This window comes from Rutilus rutilus (genome assembly GCF_951802725.1).
Source record: "Rutilus rutilus genome assembly, chromosome: 12".
Taxonomy (NCBI): domain Eukaryota; kingdom Metazoa; phylum Chordata; class Actinopteri; order Cypriniformes; family Leuciscidae; genus Rutilus; species Rutilus rutilus.
In genome coordinates, this window is record NC_140217.1 from 20,120,832 (window position 1) to 20,128,156 (window position 7,325).

Below are 7,325 nucleotides of genomic sequence, written 5' to 3' on the forward strand. Positions count from 1 at the left end.
AATGTTCTGTAAAGGTTCTGGATTTTCGTTGCACCTTTAGAGAACTTTTAGGGGATGTTGCGCAAGGTCGCGAGAACGTCCCCTCCACCGTGGGATCAGCAGTCCAATGGTTCTGTGGCTTTATTTTGCAATAGCATTAACTAATTTGATTTTAGCTTCATCTCTTGTTCAAAACTCAGCGTGCTGTCTAAAATAAAAGTTATGACTGCTGCATATTTACATGTAATTCGATACTGGTCTACTAGTCTGTAAATGAATCCCCGCGCTGTCCAGTTGGTCACACATCTTTGTCACACAGATTTTTATACCAGTGGTGTGCCAAAGAGGTAGGCTGATGGGTAATGTGGGTGCAGATGTGAGATAAACTAAATTATTATTTTTGAAATAATCAGCTAATATTTCTCTGCCACGTAGGTTGTCGAATCAAAGCCTAGAGAAAGAAACCCTTTCTAGGCCCTGTCCAGTGCGATTTGCGTCAAAGCATTCCTTAGACCAGTTGTTGGATGAGAGAGAGAATCAGTGGAAATGGGCGTTTCATGCACACCCACATTTGGAAATTGAATATTCATGCAGTTTATCCATTTTCTTAGCCTGGTAATACCAAACTCTGCTACTTCGCTTTGCTTCGTAGACAGAGTCTGGAAGGGCGTAATAGAAAAGCGTTTTCTTTCTCGCGCGGGGGCGCTTGTCTGAAGTTTAAAATCATTGGTTACCCGTAAGCCAATCACATAACGTTTGGTTAAGAAGTGTGTTATGCGCCGACTCAGCCGCATTGAACTTCACCTGTAAACACATGTATGATGCGAAAACAAAACCATCGAGTGAAATATCGGACTGAACATGGCTGTGAATGACTTTTGCAGATTATGTGAAGTAAAACTACGCATCCACGGTACAATCAGCGTCTACGTCACGGCTCTCAGCCCGCCCTCTGTTCGTTGATTGGCCGGCTGTTTTGAGGCCGGAGGAAAACTGAAAGACAGGTCGATATCTCAGACTGAGTACAGAAGCGAACTGAAATTGAGCGGAAGTACGAAGTCTGACGTAGTCAGGCTACCATTTTCTACCCCTGAACCTAAAAATATAAAATCAAGCCGAATTCTCGTTCTTTTTTTCTTTTTTTTAAACGATAGGCTAAATGAATAAATTAGCCATTTTCAAATTTTTCTACTTTCATTTTAAAACGAATAATGAAAAAAAAAAAAAAACGCAACATAGACACACAGACCAAAAATCAACTTAAGTGTAGCAATCAGCTAACACAGAAGTCACTTTCAAATCAGTCAGCTTTCTGTTGATCAGCACTAAATCTGCACGACCAACATGAACTTATGAAATCTGTGTGGGGAAAAACTTTCACCCTTGCATGGATTCCTATCGAAATGACCAGATATAATCTGAGAAATTTTCAGAACAAAAGTATATGACCGAAGTCACAGTTTGAATGAGCTTTTTCTGTAGTTTTGCTAAATGTATTACATGATTCTTGCTCATCTAGAACGTTGTGTCCCCTACTGCTACATTAAAGGCCCACTGAAGTGCCTTGAAATGCGCAGCTTTGCATATTGAACGTCTCCTCCCCCTTTTCAAATATCCAATAGCGTTTAGTTCACAAACTGCGAGGTAAACTAGGTAAATTCTAGCCATTTAATTCTGAAAACGGAATAAAACTTGAGCGTTTGAGCAACCGAACACACATCTACCCATATTGCTCCGTGACGTGTCTGTCAACGGTAGTGATGTCCGGTTTGTGAACGAACCAGTTCATCAAATCGAACTGAATTGTTCAAAACAGTTCACGTCTTGAGACAGAGCTGATCCACAGTTTTCTAAAGTTACTCGCTTTCGGACGTGCCTGACAGTCACTTTGACTCGAAATAAACCAATATCCCAGAGTATATGTTATTCCAGTAACTCCGACAGTTAATTGATGGAACTGATGAGCACAAGCAGCTGATACGAAGCATGCGTGCACTACGGAATGTACAGTTAGGTACAGCCACAGTCGCTTTGGCCAGGTAGTAATTTATAGCAAAGGGGGCGGGACGCTTCAGATTCTAGAGAGCATTTGATTGGACAGAAGATGTGATGAGAAGCTGAAGTCCGTAATGACGTCATAAAAATCCGTGATCCATTTTAGCGTAAGTGAGAGACTGTAAGTTTTGAATGCTTATATCTCCTAAATGCGAATTTTGTCATTGATTTGGAACACACCAGCTTATTTATAACATTAAGGCTAACATATTCATACTAAGAGCTAAACAACTTACATTTTGATTTCAGGCGGCCTTTAAATTCTTCACTTTTAACTTTTATTTATCAAACTGAAAGGATCACATTCTATCTTAAGACTCAAAGATGTCAATGCAAGTCTATTTTATTTATTTATTTATTTTTTATCTCACAATGGACTGTAATAAGCCCACACATTAATTCTAAATAATTGAGGACTGAAAACTTTTTTGATTAAAAAGAAGGAGGGAGGGAAGGAAATGTATTCTAAAACCATTTTGAAGGCTTTTATTCAGTCTGTCCATGCGAGTATACTCTGGACTGCAAAGTCTGAATAGAATCACTGATACCCTTTACAAGGAAAGGAGTACAAAGCTTTAACAAATTGCATTAAACAAATAGCTTGCAGCCATTGGTGGACTTGTGGCCAAATTCTTTCTGTGAGAGAGCCCATGAGAGATTCCTTTCCAGATAATTAGCTTTTCACCCCCCAAGAGCCCCCTTTTTCTCATCTCCCCCTGTCACCATCTCTCTCTTTCTCTTTTTTCTCAATATTTCTCCACCTTCCCTAAATCTTCCTCTTTTAAAAAAGCTAAAATGTGCAAGATAAAATCCAAGGTCAGAGAGTGAAAGAAAATTAACACCATCCGTTCTGTTCCCCTGATAAATACCAGAAGAAACAATATACAACTGTCTAAATGAGAGCCATTAAGGTAGTAGTGTGTTTGTTTTGAAACTCCCTCAAGAGGTTTGGCTGAAAGATCTGGCTGTGTTTTTGTATGATTTGGGGTCACTTGTATTAATGTGACGCGAAGCGGGAAACTGAAGACAGGTTTGTGGATGGTGAAAATGTACAGTGAGAAACATGATATGAGGAGATATACAGGAACTGTGAGAATAAAAAGGGTCAGAAGACAAAGTGTTGGGCTTTAGAAATCACAGGTCATTTGTTAGAATGATCAGAGTGTGAGGAAACAGGACAGTTCAAGGAAAAATATTAGCATCTAATGCTTTTGTACATATCATTTGTTTCTTGATTAGATTTCAAAGCAGATGTAACAGTAGTTTAAGAGTAGGTTTCACCTCTGGGAGACTGTTGCAAATTATAAAAGGTTTTTTTTTCTTTTTCAAGTCTGCAATAGTGCAAAACAACCACACACACAAATCCTGTTTCACAATGAATCATGCTCAAACACACTCACACAATACAAACTGGTCTAGCAAAGAAGGAAGTGAAATTGTGAGGTTAGGTGCCTTTGCGTGTGGTGTGTTGCAATTAATAGTCTCCTGCAACTTCCCCTTGTTTTGTGGTGTTACAAATAGTAACTTATAGTTTTTTTTTTTATGTGTTTATTTATTTATGTATTTTTAACTTTAAAACTTGATCTGGAAATGATCCACTTTTTTTTAATAGTATTTTTAATGTTTCAAGTCCCTAAAGCCTCTAAACTTTCCAAACAAATGCACTTGCCACAGTGTACCTGCATTATGCAAATGCTTTATACAGGAGCCAGTGTGCAGCTTTTTTCAGCTCCACCCACAAGACCTCCCCTGAAACCCGGTTGCTTGGCAACAGCCATAGAGCTTGAGAAGGGGAGAGTAGGAGTGGCTGGAAACACACAACTGCTGTCAGAGCTTCTGTGAGTGTGCAGAGGGAGGGTGTGTGGTCAAGCAAGCCTGAATTGTGCCGTGTGTTTTCACAAGTTTCAGAAACTATTAGATTAATTCAAGAAGTGAGCAGATGAAAATAGTCAGCATAAGGATTCTCTCTCTCTTGTCCTTGGCAGTGGATTAAGGATTTTGAAACAGAAGCTTACCAGTGGATGAGGCCTCACCTGTTGGAGTTGGATGACAACAGTGGACTGTGAGGAGTGGAAGAGATCATGGTCCCTCAACTGTGAGAGACGGTAAAATTAGCTCTTTTTATTGTGTTTGGCAGGGGAAAGGAATGGACTTTGAACATGTAGAATTAATGTCAAGGGTTTCAGGTTTGTGTTGCTCACTTAATGATTACATTTACCTGTTAATTTCTCATTTGTGTTACTTCTAACATTCTCTTGTTTTCCCCTTAACCTCATTTTCTCACACTAATATGGCTAGACTGTCTTTTCTTGGTCTCCAAACAGTTCTCTGTTGTACCTGTCTTTCTCTTATGTTAAACTGTCCGATTGCCCTGCAGTCAGATGATAATGAGATTAATTGTTAATCGAGGGCAGCTGGCAGCTTTCATAAACCTAAAAGTCATTTTTAGTAGGCTTGCAGACATAATATGTAGGTTAAATTGTTTCACAGTTAGTTGTGACCTTGTCACTTCAAACCACAAATACATACAAAAGAAAAAAAAGGAGGAAGAATGTTTATTAGAAGAATACCATTAGCATATTAAATCATTTCCATATTCCATAAAACCTGGTAAAAGTTAGACAACTGTAAAGTTTTGTATACTATACTCATTGTAATTTCATTGTAATTATTTTTTTTAAATATATTTTTTTATTCTTAATCATATAATTGACAGTAATCATGTTCTAACACATAGGTTGGAATGCACCTCATCATGTAGCTAGACATCAAATGTGTTCTGGGTTAATGCTTGAGTGTTGTATGATTCAAGTGTCATTGAATATGGGTGTCAGTTGCTTAACTGAAACCTACAAACATAGCATTTTCTTAGAATTGTTGTTGTCTGGTTTATTTAGTTGAAATAAGGGGATGTTTAAACCTGCAGACAGCTGTTACTGAAAGTAGGCACATTTTTTGAGAAATATCACCATTACACTGATTTTGGATAACTTTATCATACTGCATTTATTTATTTATTCTGAACTGTTTAAAAGGGATTTTAAAAATAAACGGGTTATGAAAGTGTGTGTAAATGTGTTTCAGCTAGTGTTCCTGCACTGCTGTTCCTATCTATCATCTTGCTGACATTTGTTACGTCACCTGTCTTTCCCCCCTGCACAAACAGTCTCTCTTTTTCTCTCTCTTCGCAATAAGTTTGAGTCTGCTAAATATAGACACAAGAGGACCAGGTCGTACATAGTTGCATTTAATTGCTCACTTGTGTTTCACACACTTAATGTATTGTATAAAAATACTCACACACCAGCCTTCATAAAAACCTCTGGAAAGCTGTCAGAATTATTTTTTTCCATTGACCATTATTCAATTGTGAATATGATATTTAACACATACATTTATTTTATATGTATGACATTCTGAGAAGCTTCCTTAAGAAATTTTAGCTTTTTTTGGCTTATCTCTCACACAAAACCCATCGGCTTGAGTTACTGCTTTACCACAGTGCAGGTTTCGATGCACTTTACAAGCTGCACAGCAGAGTGATTTGGTCTGGTAATGCAATCTCTCTCTAAACAAACACACACTATAGGCTATATATTTGTTAACTGGATATTGGTTAAAAAAAACAAAAACTGTACTGTAGCCAGGTGCAATCCATATATATAGTGGGGTGTAAAAATATTCAAACCGAACCAAAAAAACGCGATACACCACCACGGAATGTATCGTGATCCTCTCATGGCATGCGCCCTGCTGCCCGTCAAGCCCTAGCCCATTGTTGAGGTTGTCCTCACTTAACCTTGTCACAAAACTAATTTTTCTTCCTTGACATTTGATTAAAAAGTAATTTTAAAAGTAAGGGGTGTAACGGTACACGTGTTCGTCCCGTGAATTTTTGTGTCTTATGTGTACAAGACGAATACAGCATTGTAGCCTAACCACCAATAATCGCAATAAGTTCTGTGTTTTGTTACTTTCGATAAGAAACAGTGTCATTTTTCAAATTATGTCAATTTTATCACGAAATTCAAACAATAAATAACGTTTTGACGCTCTTTAATGTGGCGTGACAGATCACTGGCCTATATTTATTATTATTGTTATTGTTGTTATTATTATTATTATTATAGATGCCTCAGTTTAAGCAGCAATGAACGCGATTATCTCTTCCAAATAAACATGAATGAACATCTGAAGGTATGTTGAAAGATACAGTACAACTTACTGAAACGTATTATATCTCGTGTAATCTCTCAATTAGTGTTTCAATGGTGGAAAGACATCAGTAAAACAGCTTATAAACAATAGCTATCCCACGTAGCATTACATTAGGGTACCTCAGGCAAGTCATTCAGTGTCCACAGCTTGTTAGTCAGTATAGTCAGCTAGAAAAATGAACTCTTTCACTAAATATGCACTATATTAGCCTATATTTTACTTAACTGTTAGTGTTATCTTGATTATTTAATGTATGTAAAATATCTGCCATGAAAATGACACCCAGTGTGTGAAAGATTATATTTCAACAACGAATTGGAGTAAAAATATGTAATTCAATTTAGAAGGTAATGCAAAAACTGCCTTATGTGCAGTTTACATGTTTGCATACAATTTGTTATTTGAGTGTTGATTTATATCTAAAAAATACATAGCAGCTGAATTTAGGCTAATAGTTTAGGCTCTGTTTTTAACCTTTAATAGTATAGTAATGTGCATGTAAGGGCTTCCCTACATAGTTTACAGCATTAGCAGATATATTTTTTATCCTTAAACTTATAAACTGAATTCATTTAAAGATAGAGACACAATTTATTCAGTAAACCACTGTTTAACCTGTTTAACCCCCCTCCCCCCTGTTCCGAACCTTTGTGTATGTTACACCCCTAATAAATAGCATTACACAGAAAGAAACTGTAGGTTTATGATTATTCATAAACAGATTTCGGGAAGTGAATTGGTCTTGGCAGGGAGTTTTTGCTATTGGCAATACCCTGGTTTGGGCATGTTGTGTATTTCTTTGGATTGCAAAAACTGCAATGCATCTCAGGATAGTGACTCATTGGTTCCTGTGCATCAGCTCGGCCTTGACAGATCTTTTTGTTTTTTCCTGGGTGTGTGTAGGAGGGAAAACTGTCTCCTCAGATGAGTGAGAAAAGTGAATCAGTATGATAAATTACACTGACTGTAATCATTATGAAATGGAAAATACACTTGTATCTTCGGTTCAGAAACTGTGCTAGTTCCATGTTTTTAGTAGGCTATGTAAAATACCATGAGATGGGCCATTTAGT

The 7,325-nt window shown here is 37.3% G+C and overlaps 1 protein-coding gene across 2 annotated transcripts in view; it reads left to right on the forward strand.

Annotated features, from left to right (window-relative positions):
- The first annotated feature begins 3,833 nt into the window (after positions 1-3,833).
- rab11fip4b (RAB11 family interacting protein 4 (class II) b) overlaps positions 3,834-7,325 on the forward strand; it is a 35,083-nt gene continuing 31,591 nt past the window's right edge. The window contains exon 1 of one of the 2 annotated variants that reach the window (XM_084426732.1): positions 3,834-4,139. The gene's annotated coding sequence lies outside the window, so the exon portion shown is untranslated. The remainder of the gene's footprint in view (positions 4,140-7,325) is intronic. The other variant, XM_084426733.1, reaches the window with a different exon arrangement.